Below are 18542 nucleotides of genomic sequence, written 5' to 3'. Positions count from 1 at the left end.
TTGGTTTTTGCACCTTGCAACACCCTTACCCCCTATCGGGCCCCAGCAGCCCCATGGGTTGATTCTGATCTATTTAGCTAGTTAGCAGGTACAGAACTGAGGAGACCTGGGTCGGGCTCTGAGGCCCAGGAGGAGATAGAATTCAGTGTCAGCCTCTGCTGCTGTTCCAGCCCCCCTTCTTGGGCCTGAACCACCCCCAGGGCAAGCCTCCCCCATTCAGTTTCACCCCCTCTTTGCCTTCCTCCCCCAGTGCCTCCTCACCACTTGGTTGGATACTCACCACTGGTGGCTCCCAGTGGTCGTTCCACTAGCATGAAGGCCCAGCGCTGACAGGCTCTGGCCTCCCCATTAGCACCATTCTTCTTCCAGCCGCCATGATGGGCCTCGTGACATGTTTGCTACGCCCTTTGCCAGAGCATGCCCGGATCAGGCCCTAAGAGCCACCATATAGGCTGAACTGAGCTTCGTCTCGTCATTACCAACACAAACTTGTATCCAGAATATCTTACAAGCAATCCAAGGACGCACACGTACGCAGGCTGGGTTCATAATGTGGCATAATGTGGCATAATGTAGCCATTTTAGAAATGGGCTATGTCAGAAGGCCAGATGCAAGGGAGGGCACCAGTATGAGGTCTCTTGTTATCTGGTGTGCTCCCTGGGGCATTTGGTGGGCTGCTGTGAGATACAGGAAGCTGGACTAGATCGGCCTATGGCCTGATCCAGTGGGGCTGTTCTTATGTTCTTATGTTCATAACAAACATACAGTGCAATCCTATGCAGGTCTACCCAGAAGTACGTCTCATTGTGTTCAATGAAGCTTATTCCCAGGAAAGTGTTTTAGGATTGCAATCCTCGTATTTAAAACGAATAGAAACAAGAGAATGGCTGATGCAACATAACCAGGAACTAAGTGAAACCTTAATGAGATTCACATAGGGTGCAAGCCTACCTTGCGCTTGCCAAGAGGCTTGCGCTGTATCCAGGATCAGCTCAGCCAGAGGTAAGGGGAAACTTTTCCCCTTACCTCCGGGTAAGGCACCCTGGCCCCTATGGGTCTCCTCAGACTTGCACCACCTTCTGAGGTGGATAACTGCTGGATCCCAGCTCAGCCTCCCACTCCCACCTGCCCGGCCCTGGGACCGCCCACTGCTTGCCCTCCCACTGCCCCAGAACGCCCCACCTCCTCCCCACCCACCAGTTGTGTTGGCCCAGTTGGGCCAACACAAGGCTTGCTATGCAAACCGCTACGGAGGCTGGATTCAGCCTGTGTGTGCTAGTGCGCCTCCGTGCGCTGGTGCAGCTTGCACATGAGGAGGTGCAAACATGATTTACTGCTTGTTTGCAATCCTTCTGGGCCAGCGCAAGGGACTTGCGCCTGCCCAAGGCCACCTCTGGATTGCGCCCTTAGGCATATTCAATATTCATAGCACCATCCACTGCAGTCTGGGAATTGTGGGAATTGTGCATTCTTTCCACCAATTTTGGGAATTTTCTCAATTATTTTTTTTTTAAGAAAACTAATGGTGTATCTTGACAATTTTTGCACCTTGTCAGTGTGCCATTAGATGAAAAAGGTTGAAAATCACAAATGTAGATGTCAATGTACTGAGCTAAACAAGCGCATCGGTAAAGCAGCTACCACATTTTCCAGACTCACAAAGAGAGTCTGGTCCAACAAGAAGCTGACGGAACATACCAAGATCCAGGTCTACAGAGCTTGCGTCCTGAGTACATTTCTGTACTGCAGCGAGTCATGGACTCTTTGCTCAAATCAGGAGAGGAAACGGAACGCTTTCCACATGCGCTGCCTCCGACGCATCCTCGGCATCACCTGGCAGGACAAAGTTCCAAACAACACAGTCCTGGAACGTGCTGGAATCCCTAGCATGTATGCACTGCTGAAACAGAGACGCCTGCGTTGGCTCGGTCATGTCGTGAGAATGGATGATGGGCGGATCCCAAAGGATCTCCTCTATGGAGAACTGGTGCAAGGAAAGCGCCCTACAGGTAGACCACAGCTGCGATACAAGGACATCTGCAAGAGGGATCTGAAGGCCTTAGGAGTGGACCTCAACAGGTGGAAAACCCTGGCCTCTGAGTGGCCCACTTGGAGGCAGGCTGTGCAGCATGGCCTTTCCCAGTTTGAAGAGACACTTGGCCAACAGTCTGAGGCTAAGAGGCAAAGAAGGAAGGCCCATAGCCAGGGAGACAGACCAGGGACAGACTGCACTTGCTCCCAGTGTGGAAGGGATTGTCACTCCCGAATTGGCCTTTTCAGCCACACTAGACGCTGTTCCAGAACCACCATTCAGAGCGCGATACCATAGTCTCTCGAGACTGAAGGTTGCCAACTAGATGTCAAATAGCATGGGAGATATAGCGGAGCTTTGTGGCACCCTGTAACACAAATGTTATGGCATCAAGGAGACATTTCCCTGTGCCAAATGTAATATAGATTCTGACAAGTGGAAGAAAAACAAAACTGCTGTTTTGATGGTGTTAGTTACCTTGAATTTCCACTGGGAACTAAGAATCAATTGGGCAGGGGGGAAAAAAGCACAGGAAGAGTTGGTGGAATCACCCCAGCAGATTGGGCCTAGGAAAGGAAGCAAGGACAAAGGAAGGAGGATCGGTCCCTAAGGGGCTATCTGAGTGGAGAGATGTAGGAAGAAGGGAGCCTAATAAAGGAGGTCTGCAAAGAGTAGGAGTCACTGAGACAAAGACAAGGAAAATCAGATTAGGAACAGGGTGAAGAAGGCGCTAGCCTACCTGTCAGATACAGCCTTTCCTTATGGCCACACTGCTATGCACATTCCCACGATTCTGCTAACATGGAATAGCTTGGAACAGCTGAGAAGAACTAAAGGGAAGAGAGGAAGCGAGGGAACATGGTAGTGGCCCACATGAAGGGGGCAGATGAAGGCAAACAAGCCAATGGATGGGAGAAGCAGTGCCACCAGTGGGCTTTGCCACATTAGTGCGCTGCAAATGGTCTGCAGGTGTGCTGCGGGAGTTTAAGGGAGGGTCATGCCATTGGAGGATGTGAGCTCCTGCCAGCAGGCTTGTCAATTGTCCAAAAACTGATGGTGCGCCTTGACAATTTTAGTGCCTCCCCTGTGTGCGGTTAGATGGAAAAGGTTGAAAATTGCTGGATGAAGGGAAGAAGTTGTGACCAGGGAGAATATGATGTTGCAAAGCCAGACAAGCTGGTCCATTCACTTAGGAACTGCTCAACCTTTTGATCAGATTCCATTCAGAACTGGGTTCAGTGATGAAAAACACCTTGGTTGGTGAGGCCGGTTCAAACCTCGCTGTACTTCTGATGATGCTATCAGGAGCATGACAACTTCTCATAAGCCCTTCCATGAATAACCCTTCTCCAACTCCTGTGTGTGAGCTGCCTTCTGACCTCCCCACTACCCCAACTGGTAGGACAGCCAGTTGCAGACTGGTCCTGCAGAACTCTCTCAATGTCCCATCCTCTCTTGTGCCTGGAGGCCCCATTACATCTGCATTCTGGCACCAGTGACTCTGGAAAATTTCATTTTTTCAAAGCACCTTCATATTTTTGTATGGGCAAATTACATTTCTTGAGGTCTGCAGTGCCTGAAATTCAAATTTGCAGCATTCGGGCTGCCAGGAAAAAGAATTCACATGATCCTTGCTTTATATTGAAAATATATCTTCCAAAGAGGGGAGGTGCTTCAGAACCATTCTGCACTGGCAGAATCAGCTTGCCCATATATCCTTGTAGCATTCTTACCTGGAATTAGAGTAAGAATCAGAGGAGGGATTTGCATACAAGAAGTAAGTTTGATGCTGATAAATTCATTTTCACCTGCTGTTTGTTCCTCAGCTGAAGCCATTAGCATCTGCTGTCTACATCATAATTGCCTACACAAAAGTTAATGCTGATGTCGCCAAGAAAAGTTTTGTTTCAACTGAAGAGCTGACGTGAAGGACAAAACAAAAATATTTGCATACAAATGCAGTTTGAATGAATGATGGAAACAGTAGGTCTGCTTGTGGATGGTAAGATTTGAGGGGTATTAAACACCCCAATCCCCAAATTCTACTTCCATAAATATTCACTTTTTTGTGTGTATTTACAGCCATTATTCATACAGCTAAAAGCCTCCAGTTTAAGATGACTGTTATGGTGCTTACAATTTTGAACAGTGCTCCGAAAAGCATGGAAATTGGAATTGAAGGTGGTCCCCTTAAAAATTCCACACCATGTTAATAGTAAAGACTTTTTACAGTCTTATATATTTATGCTGGCTTTACAAATTAGGCTCCACACACCCATCCTTTCAGCTGGATGTTGGACTCTGGGAGGATGCATCCAGGCTGAAATTCAGCAGGTGAAGCCTTCCCAGTCACATCTTAGAGATGCGTCTGATGAAAGCCTGCCTGATACATCTCTACAAGTCAGAGTGTTTGCCCAAAATGCCAACTACAACAGAAAACACCCAGGCATACCCCTGCCATATGCCACAGATATATTGCCAGCACCACTTAACACGAGTAAACTAAATACTCAGAACTTAAAAGATACATCCTGCACTACAAACTCACAGTCCGGTTCATCGAGGAATTACATATTCCACCAAGTGCCTGGTGAGGCCAGCACCAGTCTGTGTCCTCTTACATCAGATATCCAGATCACAAATAGTCTACAGAAAGGTAGGCTGCTACTACAGAGGGAGGATTGATTGAGCAGCAGTACAGATTGATGGAGAATGTTGACAGATCCACTGCAACCCAATGTGTCAAACAACTACTATGCATACACTTAACAAAAATCATCAATTGTTTGGGTACATCACTGTTACCCTGCACATGCCTGGTCTGATCTGGGAAGCTAAGCAGGGTCAGGCCTGGTTAGTACTTGGATGGGAGACCGCCTGGGAATACCAGGTGCTGTAGGCTTATACCATAGTCTTTCGAGACTGAAGGTTGCCAACCATCCAGGGCAACTGCAGGCTTCTCACTTGTGTAAAGGAAATGAGGTTGAACCCTTATGAATGGTGGTAGACTTGGAGCCACAGAGGGAAGTTCTAATGTGCTGAGATTATCCAGTGAGCACTGGATACAGCAACTAGCCCAGCCTGAGCCAAACCCAGTCTAAAAAAGAACCACAACAGCTTTGAAAGGAAAGTATTCTGGGTGTTCCTGAGTCACTCATGCTGGGAGTATTGGAAGAAAGCATGCATTTTCAATATCACCAGGCTAACCATTCACTCCCATCAGCCAACCATTCTGTGGAACAGAAAACTGGTTGATTACTAGCTCAGAGCGTTACAATACAGTCTTTAAAAAAAAATGGGTGGGAGGAGGCATCAAAAAATACATCCTTATCAAGCACTCTGGAAAATGTCAACAGCAAAAGGGCAAAGAGCCGCCATCTGCAATTCAATTCTGCAGGCACCTTGGAACAGCAGATTTCATTGAGAAATTTGCTGGAGATGGGGGATCCGTATTTGGAAGACTTCACATTTTTACAGGAAGAGCTGATGTAACTCACTCTTTCTCAGCCTCCACCACCACCACCCTCCAGCCCCAGCCCCTATCTGCACGACTGCAACACAGGTTACTAAGATAATGTAGGTGAAGCACTTTGAATTAGAGGTCGGTAATATGAAAGTGGTCCCCAAACATCAAAGGCTGCAAAGGGAAGCCTTCTGATTATATTTTGGGGTGGGAACAGCTGCCAAGTTTGCTTATGGCATGGGTGGCGTTTCCCTGTGCCCAGGCAACCAAGCAACTCTTCTGTCTCCTTATGATGGTCCACAGTTCAGCACTGGATGACAGGAGTGTTGGCTGGTTGCCTAAGCAACTCTCCCTGCTGGAGTGATGGGGGGGGGGGGAGGAAGCACAGGATGAGAAGATACTAAAATGTCCCTTATTGTCTAGGCAACCAGGTAAATCCCCCTATCTTCCAGTGCTGAGTTGTAGCACTGTCAGAAATATAAAATGGTGTAGGAAACCATGGTGGAATTTACGATACAGGGATCATATGAAGCTGCCTATGGCAGGTCAGATGCAATTCATGCACCCTGAATGTTCTACTGGGCAATGCTTTGGTTCAGCATCAATTTGAGCAGTCAGAAGCCAATTTTAGTAATTATCTCATAATCATCATGAGAATGATCTCACCCACAATCACCAGCTTTTCTGAACACACCATACGTAAAACATACGTAAAACACATAGTGGAGAGTGCACCACATGCTGGCAGTGATTGAGTTCCAAAAAGTTCACAGGTGGCCATGCTGGGTCATTAGAAAAAGAACTCCAAACCTAGCCACACTTTCATTAGGATCAACTGACCTAACACAACAACTCAAGCAAGCTTTTGAGTTCTCCAGAAGTCTTCATCAGGCTGGGTGGTGAGAGAAGCAACTAAAGGGGGTTGAGCTTGATGCTGAGGTCCCAAAGCAGACAGTTTACAATCCCAAAATAGAATACTGTATAGCAGGAATTAAGTATTCCCACTGTTGATTACCCTCACCTGGGACTATGGGAAGAAGAACAGGAGACAATAATAACTATCCTTACCCCTTTTTGAAATATAAAGTCTAGCTGCAATTGCTCTGTCGCTGCCCTGTTCACTAGCTGAAGTCTGCCGGCCCCTTGTCAGGCAGAGAACAGAAGAACAAGAGAAAAGTGACAGCCTATTTTACTAACAAAACTGAAGTTTACCATCTTAAATTCATCCCCTTCATTGTCAATTAAAACATTTCCTTTTAGCTAGAGCCGTGGTAAGGGGCATGTATGGGCTTTAACAAACAATTACAATCACTAAAATTGCCATTTGCTGAAATAACCTCTTGTTGAGTGATCATGTGATTTGTCCCTGAGGCCAACACACAAACATCTTGGTTGAGATCACTTCCTATTCACCACACAACTGTCAATTGTAAAAGCACCTATAATGGTTGGCAACCTTCAGTCTCGAAAGACTATGGTGTAAGCCTACAGCACCTGGAATTCCGAGGCGGTCTCCCATCCAAGTACTAACCAGGCCTGACCCTGCTTAGCTTCCAAGATCAGACAAGATCGGGCATGTGCAGGGTCACTATACTATAGATACAGTATCTTCTGGTTCTCAAACTTTTCAGAGGACCTAGAGCCTGGGGCCTGATTTATAAATGCCAAATGCTTTGGTTATAATGGTGATTGGGCAGCAGAACTCCCCCCCCCCAAGTGCCAGCTTGTTTAACCCTTGATGCACATAGCCTAATTTGCCCTGTCATTTTCGCACCCCACCAAAAATTGAGTCATGACCCAATGATGGGTCCCGGACCCACAGTTTGAGAACCGCTGCACTAGGAAATGCCTACACCTGCTCAAAAAAAGTCTGAAGATAATAATTGTAGCGGGAAGCTGTATTCCAAATGATGGTGTTATAGGGGATAGTAAATGTTAATATATGCCATGGGCACCACAGATGCCCATAAAAAATAAGTAATAAGGAAGCACTTTGTGTACTAGAGAAATATTGTACACAGTGGATGTTATTTTTTAAAAAAGTATATATCAGTGGAATAATGAATAGTACCATCTGCAAAGCATGAATCTTTGCTGTTTCCTCCTGCAAGTATTTCCTGGTGTACATGATCAAACTTTTTGGCATTAGAGAAGAACATTCTTCCAACCACCTCTTGTGAAACACACGCAAAAAGACAACCGACGACTGCAATCCTATACACACTTTCCTGGGAGCCAAGAGCCCAATCCTATGCATGTCTACTCAAACGTAAGTCTCATTATAGTCAATGGGACTTACTCCCACATAAGAATGGATAGGACTGCAACCCAAGTTGAACTGAGATTAATGGGCCTTACTTCTGAGTAGACACGCATGAGACAGCTCTGCAACAACACTGCATTCTTTCAGCACAGAAAGGGCTCTTCAATCATACCTTGCAGTCTCCCGTCAAGATCTGGTCAGAAGTTCTAACTGCCCAAGTACATAACTATCTGGCTTGGAGGATGAATGTGTCCACTGCCCCATTTTGAAGTGAAAAGTCAAGATGTAAATAGTGTGCATGATGAAATCTTAACAATTTTTTTTCCTATTTATCTGGCTCAGGATGTGTAATAAGATTTTGCACATCTGTGACAAGTCAGGACTGATGTTGGCCAAGCTGCTTTGGAGACACAAGGGCAACAGTCCATTAATAATGTTAGCCCTTTTCTTTTGAATCAAAATGCTTACGGAAATTCTTTGATTGTGTGAAAAGGCATGAACTGACAGTCAGCACTTTGAAGCCCCATGAACAAAAGTTGGTTAATATTAACTCCTTATTCTGAACCAGTGGTTCTCAAATGTTTAGCACTGGGACCCACTTTTTAGAATGAGAATATGTCAGAACCCACCCACTCTTTCCATCTCTTGGAAAGAGATGTCGTGACCGGAAGTGACATCATCAAGCAGGAAAATTTTCAACAATCTTAGGCTGCAATCCTACCCACACTTACCCAGGAGTAAGTCCCATTTACTATCATTGTTAAAAGCATATACAGAGTAGCCTGTTAAAAGGACAGATCTTAACATTTCCCCAATGCAGTCACATGCCATGGTAGCATCAAGTCTAATATATTAAAAATAAAATGTTGAAATGAATGGGGATCCACCTGAACTTGGCCTGCAACCCACCTAGTGGGTCCTGACCCACAGTTTGAGAAACACTGCTCTGAACAAAACCGAAGCGGATTGCTATGAATTCCATGATCAGACCACATGACCAATGTACCTTTTGTCTGATAATTCTAATCTCTCTATTTACAGCAATTCTCTCAATAGCTTCTTGCAAATGTTTTATGTAGCAATTTCCCCTCATCCACATTTAAAATCCTCTCTTGTTCCTGGCCATGTTTATTATGCAGTTGGGGGGAGGCGGGTTGAATTTTGAAGCAGTTTCCAGCCACGCTGACACAACTCACAGGGGGTAATACAAAAAGGGCATGCATCTGGCACCATCAGAGCCCATACGCCGACATTATGACCTCGGAGAGAACTCTTGGAAAGAGATGAATTCCAAATGCACATCGAGAAAGCTTGGAAATGCCAAGATGATTTCAAATGAAGCAAGGAGAACTGGCTTTTGGAACTGAATATCTCTGAAACGCTAGCGTATAATCAATCTGAAAGGAAGACAGAGCTATAGACCAAAGCTGCAATGTGGTGCTGAGTTAGGCATGCTTGAGCCATTGATCTCAGTTTGGGATGGGGGAATGCACGCCTGTTTGGCCCAGAAATTAATTGGGCTGCCTGAGTATTCAAACTAAACACTTGAAAAACTTGATGGAGGTTTTGAGCGTTTGACTTGAACAGTCCTGTTTCCCTAATTCTCCTTGTCTTCTCCACTCCTTGCCCTTCCTGCCAGTTTCTAACCCCATCCCCAAGAAATGAATCCTCACCTTGGGAGAGGAGAACGGACCCAGAGTTTGCCTCTTAGGACTTTTCCTTAATGGCAAATGGCACTCCATATATGTCTCAAGAACAAGTCTTGCCAGACAAACCTTATCTTCTTCTATGATACTAGATTGGAGGGATATTGTGAAAATAATGTACCTGGATTTCAGTATGGCTTTTGACAAGGTACCTCATAACATCCTGCTAGGGTGTGGGCTAGATGATACTAACATCAGGTAGATTTGTGCCTGGCTGATGGGCCATACTGACAGAGGGCTTGTCAATGGTTCATCCTTGACCTGGAGAAAAGTGCCCTCGGGGCTCTCTCTTAGGCCCTGTGTTATATATAAACTGGGAGGGGAAGCTAATACCTCAAAGGGCAGGATGATATTGTTAGAAAACTAGGTAAAACTAGGTAAAAGCAAACAGAATGCACATTGACACAGATGAATGTAAAGTTCTGCATTTGGCTAGAAAAAACCAGAAGCACACATACTTATGAGATAGGGAATACTTGCCTGAAATATATTGCCTATGTGTGTGGGGGAAAAAACACCTGGGCATTTTATTACACAACATGCTAGATGGAGATGTGACATGGTGGCAAAGAAGGTAAGGAAGGTAATAATAATAATATAATATACAGTATTTATATACCGCCTTTCTTGGTCTTTATTCAAGACTTTATTCAAGGCGGTTTACACAGGCAGGCTTATTAAATCCACGCAGGGATTTTTACAAATTGAAAGAAGGTTCTCTCTTTCAAGAACCACCACATTCAAGCTGTTACACTCCGATCTGGTTTAACATTCTGGCCTCCATCCTCCCACGCTCTGAGCAGATGGAACAGCTCAGCTGCAGCTTGCCAGCTTCTTCAAGGTCGCACGGTGCCGGTGGCCTCGAACTGGCGACCTTGTGGATGTTAATCTTCAGGCAAATGGAGGCTCTACCCTTTAGTAAGGTGGCAAAGAAGGTAAGGAAATACTTGCCTTTGTGTGTGGAAAAAATAAACCTGGGCATTTTATTACACGACAAGCTAGATGGAGATGTGACATGGTGGCAAAGAAGGTAAATGTCGTTCTAGGCTGCAACAACAGTAGTAACAGGATTGTGAGATGTAATGACTCCACTGATTTCTGTGTTGGTCAGACCCCACCTGGAATATTACATCCAGTTCTGGGTGCTGCAGTTTAAGAGGGATATTGACAAACAGCAGTGAGTCCAGAGGAAAGCCACTAAAGGTGGCTGGAGATCAAGTCCCATGAGGACAGGTTGAAGGAGTTGGTCATGTTTAATTGGGAGAAGAGATGGTTGGGGTGTGTGCGTGACACAACTATCTATAAATATCTGAGAGGCTGTCACATAGAAAATGGAGCAGATTTTTTCTCAGTTGCACTGGAGGGTAGGAAGGTTTAAATTACAAGGAAGATTTCAGTTAAATGTTAGGGAGACCTTCCTGATGATACAAAATGTTCAGTAGTGGAACAGTCTGTCTCAGAAGGTGGTATTCTCTCCATTGTTGGAGGTCTTTAAGTCGAGGCTGGATAGCCATCTATTGGAATGTCATTGTGGACAGCCAGGATTGTCAGGGAGTTGGATTCAATGATCTGATAGGTCCCTTTCAACTCTATATCCCTAATTTCATTAAGCTGAAGTTGAAGCCATAATAGAAAAAGAAAGTGGAAATGATATTCTTCAGGTGCAGACCAAGGCAGCTGTCAAACTTGACCGGTCAGACACATAAGAGATGGCTGAAGACTTTCAAGCAGGACTGGCTGCTAATTGGCTCCAGTGAGTCCCAGGGTCCTTTGTGGCTCCTCCACCTCTGTCGGTCATTTCAGCTCATCAGTTCTCTTTAGCAGCCAGCCCTACAGTTCCCAAATGCCACCTTTGCTGCCACTCTTCTCCTGCTCCTGGCTCCCTGCCTGATTTAAAAAATGGCCTCCCCTCAATGCTCTCCTTTTCCTTCTTCTCTCTTTGGAAATGGCAAAGAGCAGGAAGACCAGGTCAAAGAGGAGAGTGGTTGCAATGACAAAGAGGTAAGCTTGGGAGGAGGCACAGGGAACCAGCATGGGGGGACAGTGGAGGAGTTGGGGGCAGTAAAAATCTGTGTGGCACAAGGGGCAGTAATTAACCTTACGGTCCTAGCCAGCTGGAATCCCTAGCATGTATGCACTGCTGAAACAGAGACGTCTGCGTTGGCTCGGTCATGTCATGAGAATGGATGATGGCCGGATCCCAAAGGATCTCCTCTATGGAGAACTCGTGCAAGGAAAGCGCCCTACAGGTAGACCACAGCTGCGATACAAGGACATCTGCAAGAGAGATCTGAAGGCCTTAGGGATGGACCTCAACAAGTGGGAAACCCTGGCCTCTGAGCAGCCCGCTTAGAGGCAGGCTGTGCAGCATGGCCTTTCCCAGTTTGAAGAGACACTTGGCCAACAGTCTGAGGCTAAGAGGCAAAGAAGGAAGGCCCATAGCAGGGACAGACTGCACTTGCTCCCAGTGTGGAAGGGATTGTCACTCCCAAATTGGCCTTTTCAGCCACACTAGACGCTGTTCCAGAACCACCATTCAGAGCGTGATACCATAGTCTCTCGAGACTGAAGGCTGGCAACATACCTAGCCAGCAGCAGGTGGGCTTGGACTAGGCTTGCCTTTCATTTCCTCTTTGCTGTTACTCACAGGTTCCACTACACATCATTGAGGCCTCCTGCTCCTCCATTTCTCATTGCAGAAAACTCAGGCACCCACTTGTGAGATCCTCTACAGGAGAAAGCATCAGTGATGAGGGCTGACACTGGGAAAAAGGCAAGAGTGAAGGTCTTAAAGGTATCACTGGATTTGCTGGCATTTTTTGACAGGTTCTGTTTTTTTGACAAGCTGAAGGCAGGCAAAGAGCAAGGGCTGGGGAACATAGTCGAAGCACTCGTTTTCTCTTTTCTGCTTCCAACCTGAAGCTGGCCTAACTGTATTGCACCGGACTGTGCACAACTTTTATTATTAACTTATTATTAACAAGTTAATAATTGGTAACTAGTGGTATCAATCATGGGCATGTCATGTGGGTCAATTCTATGTCATAGTTTGGATTTCTTTTCAGTCTAAGCGCGCCCTTTAGAAAAAAAAACAAACCTGCATTAACACACACACACACAACACACACACTGGTCCACTTAATATAGGGTGAGACTTTTGGAAAATTTCATGCCCAGCCATATCTTGCTTGGTCAGCAAATCCATACCTATAAATAAGGCCACATCTTATTTTGGGTATCTTTGGATCGAGATAAATAAGACTGTGAATGATCACAACCTTAGCTTCTCTCACCAACTTCATTGCAAATGCTTAACGCTATGGAGAAATGGTGCTATAAAATACTGGGAAAAGTCTTCAAAACATTTGAATTAATATGTGCTCGGTTCCAGCATCTTATTTATTTATTTATTTATTTATTTGCTTGCTTGCTTGCTTGCTTGCTTGCTTGCTTACTTACTTACTTATTCACAAACCATTCCAAGGCACTCAACATCAATGCTGCCATGCACCAGTCATGCCAAAAATACATCTAGGTTGGCTTCAGCAACTCAGCAGGTTTGATCTGCAGGGTACCAATGCCGTAACACTACCCGTGCTGACAATTAGCCTGAACACATCTGTCCAGCTCTACCTGATTTACTTTCCGTTAGGAAAAGACCTGCCGCTGACCGAATGCAGAAACTATTGCACAAGCTATTAACCCCTTCTTAAAAACGAAGACAGGCACCTGTACACACCTCCTGCAGAAAGGAGAGCATCTGCAGTGACATACGCATTTAAATATATTTCCCATCAAAAGCAATGGACAGCCATGACATTTGGACACGCGTCTGATTTATGCCTTGACATTCCTAAAAGTGATCCTACCCGAAACATTTGTGGCGTTTCGGTTGAAATTCAGATCCGTGGAGTGGAAAAGCAGATAACCTCCTAGAAAGAAAAGGACGGGCTTTCCACATTCCAATCTCATTGCACAGCAGCTTTTAATGCAACCCAATGGAACATGACATCTTAATCGGGAGACAGCCGCAGCACTAATACATCATAAATAGCAGTTTTTTAAAAAGTAAACAAAAGGCATGCAACAGACAACCAACTCACAGCCTCATAATAAAAGACAAAGCAGCAACAATAAACTTGCGAACAAATAATATCCAACAATATCTGTAGCAATAACTGGCAAGTAAAGTGGCGTCTTCTTATAGTTAGCAGTGAGAGAACAACTGTCCCTCTTCAGTCCAGCATGGTGTCTTTTCCAGTGGCTGTTGCTGGTGTCTCTTCTGCATTTTGTTTCATGTGAAGGGTTCAGTCCTATCCAACTTTCCAGCTCGGATGCAGCCGTGCCAACGGGGTATGTGCTGCATCCTGTGGGGGCCCTGTGCATCCTCACAGAGGCCTCCTCAAAGTAAGGGAATGTTTGCTCCCTTACATCAGGGCTGTACTGCAGCTGCATCAGAGCAGGAAAGTAGAATAGGATGGGGCCCTCAGTGTCCTTTAGGGACAGGGAGCTGGTTGGCAACCTTCAGTCTCGAAAGACGCTGGTATAAGCCTACAGCACCCAGTGTTCCCATGCGGTCTCCCATCCAAGTACTAACCAGGCCTGACCCTGCTTAGCTTCCGAGATCAGACGAGATCAGGCACGTGCAGGGTAACAGTTGCTGCCACAGGGAGCTAGGATTTAGCAATGTAAACTGCTTTGTGAACTACTTTTTGTTGAAAAAACAGTATATTCTTGATAACGAAACCAACGTTTGCTGAAACACACACACCATCAGTGGCGTCACTAGGGTTTGCATCACCCAGTCCAGGAGGCTACCACAGGGCCTCTTCCTATGCAGTGGGCCTATGATGAACCTCCTCATATGCAGTGGGTGGGGCGACGCCCCAGGCAGTGGGCATGGTGATGTACCATTGCCCTGCCTGGGTGGCTTTTTGGCTCTAACTTTTGATAGAATAGTGATTTTTCAGTGTGGTTTGTTTCATGCCATTCTGCATGACATCACACGTTGATTGATTTATTACATGATGGTATGACTAGAAAATGCTAAGATTGAAAATTTTTTGGTGAATAGTGGTGTCACCACCACCCCCATGCGCATCAACTGGTGCAGTCCCTAGCAATGCCACTACACACACTTCACTAGACAACTGTTGGCTCAGCAGCCAAATGAATTTCCTTTGGAAAAGTGTCCCACTACAGAGAAGGACCTTTTCCTGGTCAGATGTTACCTGAGCAAAGTCTGGAAGACAGAAGAGACTAAACATGCTAAGGCTTATACTAAGGTAATATGCTTATGCATGGTAAAGCATGCTAAGGCAACATGCTAAGGCAATATGACTGAAATCCATATTGAACTTGACAGTTTTTTGGGCTGGGTGCCATGGTCTAGCTTTTTTACCTAATGAGCCTAAACCAATCCTAAGGGGGGGAGGGGCTAACTATCACCACACTAAAACTAAGTTAAAAAACTGAAAACTAAAGATAACCACTAAACTTAAAAAGCTAAAACTAAAAAGCTAAAAGCTAAAAATTAGCTTTTTAGGTTGAGTTTTAGTTGTTATTTTTAGTTTTCAGTTTTTTAACTTAGTTTTAGTGTGGTGACAATTAGCCCCCCCCCCCCCTTTAGGATTGGTTTAGGCTCATTAGGTAAAAAAGCTAGACCATGGCACCCAGCCCAAAAAACTGTCAAGTCCACAGAAAAGACTCTCCCACCTAGATTGCTGGTGCAGTCTTGTGTCCACTCTTTCTCTTGAGGTGGCTCCACATGTTCTTTTCCTCTGAGTGGCAAAGCCAAGGGGATTGGGCCAACAATTCCATTTGTTGCTGCCGCACCATCTAGAAAGAAAGGGTGAGTGCGAAGGCAGAGATGCTCTTACTTGTAACCAGCAAGCTCCTTCACAAGGGGACAAGTGCCAGTCATCACATAAAGATCAAAATATGCATGCTGCTAGCAGACCCAAAAATAAATTCATAGGAGAAGACAGAGGAATGAAATGCTTGGGGCAGAAAGCCTGCATCCTTGTTATATGAAAGGGATGAGGGAGATTTGCTCATCCCTAGAAGAAGCTGTGCTTCAATTAAAAAAAAAAAAATAGGAAACAGGTATCCTCCAGGGAGCATCAGCTCGAGAGCAAGGGGATGAGGTTTCTTCTCCAACACTGCATAGCAGAGCAGAGGACAGACTCCTGCAGCCCAACCCTTTACATGTTGACTCCAAAGCTTAATGAATTCAGGGGCGCGGACTCCCAAGTCTGTCTGAATACGATTGTAACCTGAGGGTATTCAACTCCGGCTCATTTCTTTGTGCCTTCCACTGGATCAAAAGTGCACCTTTCCTCACTTCAGAATATTAATGCTTTGCGCATTTGTGATATATTGACCCATGAAATGGCGGAGACTGAAAAATGTGCCGGGGAAAGACGGAATGAACTGGAAACCAAAGTCAGCGATATTGGAGTTGAACAGCATAGAAATGTATAAATCAAAAGCAGGAGCTGCTACAGCACAAAGACAAGGATCTGCCGGCTGAAAACAATAGAGATGTTATGAGAATGTCCATACACTGTGACAGATGCTTTGTCAGAGCAATAAAACTAGTCTCTAACCAGATGAGCTGTTCTTAGCAAAGGAAACCAGGGTGGTTAATGATTAATCCTTTACATGCTGCATTAATATGGCTAGGATGGCAAGCCTACCTGGACTTATAGCCCAGTCCTGTCTAACTCCCTGTGTGGCAATACAGTGGCACCAGCATGGCTTCCACTGCACCTAGCGGATGAGTTTTGGCTGCTGAAGGCATCCTTGGGTTGAGTGGATATTTGTCCCCTTGTGAGGTGAGCAGAGCTGGCCTTAGGAGCTGCAGGGCCCAACGCAAAACATTTTTGCAGTGCCCTCCCACCCCTATGGGATTCTCTACTCACCAGGATGAGTTGCAGCAGTGAGGCACCCGGCAGCGGCGTCACTGCCAACTGCTTCCAGGGGTGGGCAATTTCAAGCCAATCAGACCCAGGGGCAGTGGGAGGGATGGCCATCCATTGACACTGCTGTGCTTGCCACCCTTGCAATTCCTCAGCATGGAAGATTCCATGCTGGAGTGTCAGCTACATAGTGAGATGCCCGCTGAAGCTGCAGGTGTCCTACTCGCCGCCCCAGTGTGAGGCCCAATTTGGCAAAATTGGTCACATTATCCTAATGGGGATAAGCCCCAGCACCACAATGGGTCAAATCTGCCACCTTCCTTTGGCCCCTGTCTTCCCTTGCCTGTCAATGGTTGGCAACCTTCAGTCTCAAAAGGCTATGGTATAAGCCAACAGCACCTGGTATTCCCAGGCGGTCTCCCATCCAAGTACTAACCAGGCCTGACCTTGCTTAGCTTCTGAGATCAGACAAGATCGGGCATGTGCAGGGTAACAGTTGCCTGTCAAGTCACTATCCTAATGCTATTTAGCGTGATCATGTTTTGTCAAAGCAGCCAGGTTTGTATAGATTGCTAGGTACGATGGAGCTCACGAGGCATTGCTCCTTAAATTGTAATCAATCTCAATAGAAAAATTGATTACGGCTGTTGACGCTGCAAATAGTTGCCTTAAAGCATTCTTTAATAGCAGGGAAGCATTTGGGCCACACCATATTGATTGCTACTTATATGTTTGTGCACTGAGGATAAAATAGATGTCATGCAGAAGAGGTTTCTAACGGTATGGAAGGCTTCCCTTGCTCTGAAAGCATGCTTTGCTTCCTGTGATGAGTGCATAGTGAGCATTTGGTGAATTATCCCCATTCACTTCTGTGAATACCAATGATTGGGAATGCTTCTTGTGCTATAAACAAGCATAACTCTTCAGGGAGAAAAAAAAAAAGATAGTTAATTTTTTTAAAAAAAAATGCATTTGTTAAAAGCCTCTGACAAAATAAAAAATGCAGAATTAAACAATTTTGCTTACTCCTGTTTCAATTAATACACAGGTTCAGCTGCAGAGTGTCAATAGAAAGTACGCACGGTACTGTTTCTCCAGTCCCTTTTAACGATATTTGGTTCAGATAAAAGAAGTTGGATTTCTCTTTCAAAAAAAAAGAGAACATTCCATAGATCTTTAATTGGCAATGCTGCACAGTGATAACAATACACAAAACACTCATCATCTCAGCAAATCAATGGCACTACAGGGACACATCTCGGGAGCAAGGGGCGTGTGGGTGGAATCGGTGCTGCCGGTTTTGTAAAGCCCAAGGTACATCATCACTCGCGGGAGAGATGTGCTTTGCACCGATGGATTCAAAGCCGCTTCTTGTAGCTCGTGTTTTTAAAAATATAAATCCCGTCTATCGCAGCAGGGACAAGCTGGTGCCAGAGACTGATGGCCGTCAAGGTTGACAAGACTGAAAGGGAAATGGGTGAGAGGGAGCTGAAGGAAAAGAGTGTGATGGTCATTTTCTCTCAGATAAAGAAGAAACTATACGATAGAAAAAGAAAAAAAAATGAAAGAGCAGAGCAGCACTAAAATGTACTGTTACAAATCATTTCCAGCACCCCATTTTCCTATAAACTGATCTGTGATTTACTGCAATTCCTCATATAATTCAAATATAAAAAACTCATCTGTGATGAATGCCCTGTTTTTCCCCCCTATATTTTACTGATTTTTTTTCCTTATTGTTGGACTTTTCTACCCCCCCACCCACCCACTCCCCCAAGGCTCCTGTGCAAGTTCAGCAGCCTTTGCCTGTTTGAAATCCATTATCTCCCAGTCATGAGCTGGATGGGGAGAGAGGATGTCTCTTCCTGTCTACCTAGCAGTACAACTGCCTTGCCCCTTGGGCAGTCAAATCTGTCTATCTTAGTAAAGGGGTTGGTGGAATAGTGAAGCCAGGTGCATTCCATTCCTCCTATCAGGTAACTTGATGACATCATCAAACCTCATATTTTTTTTAAGCCAAAGGATAGGGCACTCAGATGTGCTTTTCTGGTGGTTCGTTGTGAGAAGGTTAGTGCTGGAACACGGCAGGCACCCACTTTACAGTACGTGCAAGGGCTGAGGATTCATTGGGCAATGTAAGTAGCTAGGATAAAGACC

General features: G+C 45.4%; 2 pseudogenes; both read right to left on the bottom strand.

Moving 5' to 3' along the window:
• Positions 1 to 6978: 6978 nt before the first annotated feature.
• LOC136642646 (5S ribosomal RNA) lies at positions 6979 to 7097 on the bottom strand (annotated as a pseudogene).
• Positions 7098 to 14013: 6916 nt separating this feature from the next.
• Positions 14014 to 14130, bottom strand: LOC136642292 (5S ribosomal RNA; annotated as a pseudogene).
• Between the last annotated feature and the right edge of the window lie 4412 nt (positions 14131 to 18542).

Source organism: Tiliqua scincoides, chromosome 2 (assembly GCF_035046505.1).
Source record: "Tiliqua scincoides isolate rTilSci1 chromosome 2, rTilSci1.hap2, whole genome shotgun sequence".
NCBI lineage: Eukaryota > Metazoa > Chordata > Lepidosauria > Squamata > Scincidae > Tiliqua > Tiliqua scincoides.
Note: the sequence above shows the minus strand (reverse complement) of the source record. Positions and strands in the feature narration are given on the sequence as shown.